Here is a 2,410-nt window from a genome sequence, read left to right on the forward strand (position 1 = left end):
GAAAACAGCAAATTGAGGAGTCAAACAGTCTTGTGGTTGTTGATTTTTCGCAAAATGACTCCTTCACTTTGGAAGCTGCGTGTTTTCTATGAGACACTGCAGCACAGAGCTCTCAGAAAAAGGAAATTATCATTTTGATTTCTTTTTTTTTTTCCGGAACAGTCAATGATGAGCTCATTTCCTGGTTATTGAGCTTCCCATGCGAGTCTTGGCAGCTGATGTAGCACATCCTTGCTTTCCACCCACTTAACCTAATATCATCATGCATTATGTACCGCTCTCACTGTGCCTTCACCGTGAGTGTCTGACTGTGTGAGAGAGAAAAAGGGGAGATAGAAATAATAGCTTAATGCACCTCATGAGCATGTTCCATTCATCTCCCTGGAACGGATGATTATCAGGTCACCACCGTTTCTTTTCACATGATGTGTGTTTGTTTGTGTATATACAGCATGCAGGACTATTCAAAGGTTTTCATGCACAAAGAGGAAATCCTAGAGCTAGAATCTCTCCAGAAGCTGCTAAGCTGTTGTGTTTTCATTGTGCTGATATAATGTGAGCTTCTTTTGTTGATGCTAGTTTGATCTCAGCTTCAATTGTGATGTGCTGTTTGAACTTGAGGTTTTATATTAACAAAACACCATAGATGAGAAATGCCACTCTGCAGCAGCAAAAGCAGCAGTTTCCTCTTCCTGTTTTATATCTTGTTCACTGAGTCAGTGAATCTGCAGCACTATGATTTTATGTTCAGTGCGTGTGTGTGTGTGTGTTTGTGTGTGTGTGTGTGTGTGTGGTCGTGGTCATGCATTGCATGTGTTTAGTGCATAGCAGCATGTGCAGCTGCCTTTACTACAAGGTGTTTGTGCAGATGGATGACCAGACCACACTAGAGAAACACATTTAATTCCAGTCTGTGAATTAAAGTCCCTCAGATTATCAGTCTATCCTTATTCTGTGAGGGATTTTTTTTTTTTTTTTTTACCAGAGCCCAGAGCGGAGCCACACCCTTGTGTAACAACAATGTCAAGCAATCTGAAATGGATGGGCAGGATGTGAGGGGATTTTCAAACTCTCTGATATGATGATGGAAGCCATTAGCTTTGACTAGTTCAGTCAAATAAAAGATGGAGACTAAAATGGTTTATTCACATTCTGGTGGATCCAAACTCAAGAACTGGCTTCTTGCTACAAGACTTTTAGCAGATTCTTGTTAAGAAACTAAATAAACTTGTTTAGAATCGGGTTTAACTGGGATAAAGTCGCTGATGTAGCAAATCATTGCAGGGATGCAAGTCTCACTCCAGCAGTGAGTTTCAGCTGAAGGGTTAGTGAAACTTGAGCGAGAGTTTTGGGTTTTCCCCCCTTCGTTCTGGCACAGGGCCCCTTGACGATTGGAAAGGCTGACGAGCTGCTGATGAAACAACTGCTAGGGTTTTGTAAAGAGCAGGGATGGAGAGAAGCAGAGCTGAGACATGACACACACACTCTCTCTACCGAGGCATATTGAGAACGTGTGAGCTGACAAACCTGCGTTTCATGATTGCTGGTAAGCTTTCATTCTTCCCTTCGCTCACAGAGTTTTGGATTTCTCTTTGTCCGAGGCTTATTTCTTCTAAATGTCCACATTCTTTCTACTTTAAAAAACAACGGTTCATGTTAGATGCTTTAAACCATTCACTCTCCCTCTCTGTGAGTTGCAATAGTCTTTGTATTTCTTCTTCCTTTTCATTGATTTCTATTATGGTGCCTGCAGCTGCAGCTCAACATTAAAAAAGAAAAAGCATTCAACTCGCAGCTATTGTGGGGTTGTACTATAGGGAAGTGGACACTGTGCTAAACTACAAACACACAAAATAAACAATGTCGCATTCAGGGCTTTGGTGAGCTTCATTCACGAAGCTCACGGCCATGCAAATCTCAGGAAACAGAAAATCTTTTGTGTGTGTGTGTGTGTGTGTGAGGGGAAGAATATTAGTCGTGCATCTCGGGGTCTCAAATTTCAATTAAGTGCAGAGAAAAACCAGGAGTGTGGACGAGACGGGGGAAGGAGTGTGTGTTGAGCTCTTGAACGTTTCTTGTGAATTTGTGGGAATTCAGTCACTGAGTTTGCATTTCTGCTTCCATGAGAGAGAATCTCATTTATTCACAGTGGACATGTTAGAAACCTCATTGCACATTAAAATGCTTCCGGTTAAATAGTGATTTCCTCGTGAAAGGTACAACTAGAAAAGGATGCAACTAAAGAGTTTTGCCATAAATGATCTACTGTTTCTCTTTAAATGAATCAGCTGATTTGTACAAATTCAACAGTCAAAGTAAAACCTGCCAAACCTGAAGGTTGGGCTTTTGCAAAGAAATCTAAATAATGATGTTGTTCAGCTACATGTTCGATGTCAGTCGAGGAGAATCA

This window comes from Anabas testudineus, chromosome 1 (genome assembly GCF_900324465.2).
Source record: "Anabas testudineus chromosome 1, fAnaTes1.2, whole genome shotgun sequence".
NCBI classification, from domain to species: domain Eukaryota; kingdom Metazoa; phylum Chordata; class Actinopteri; order Anabantiformes; family Anabantidae; genus Anabas; species Anabas testudineus.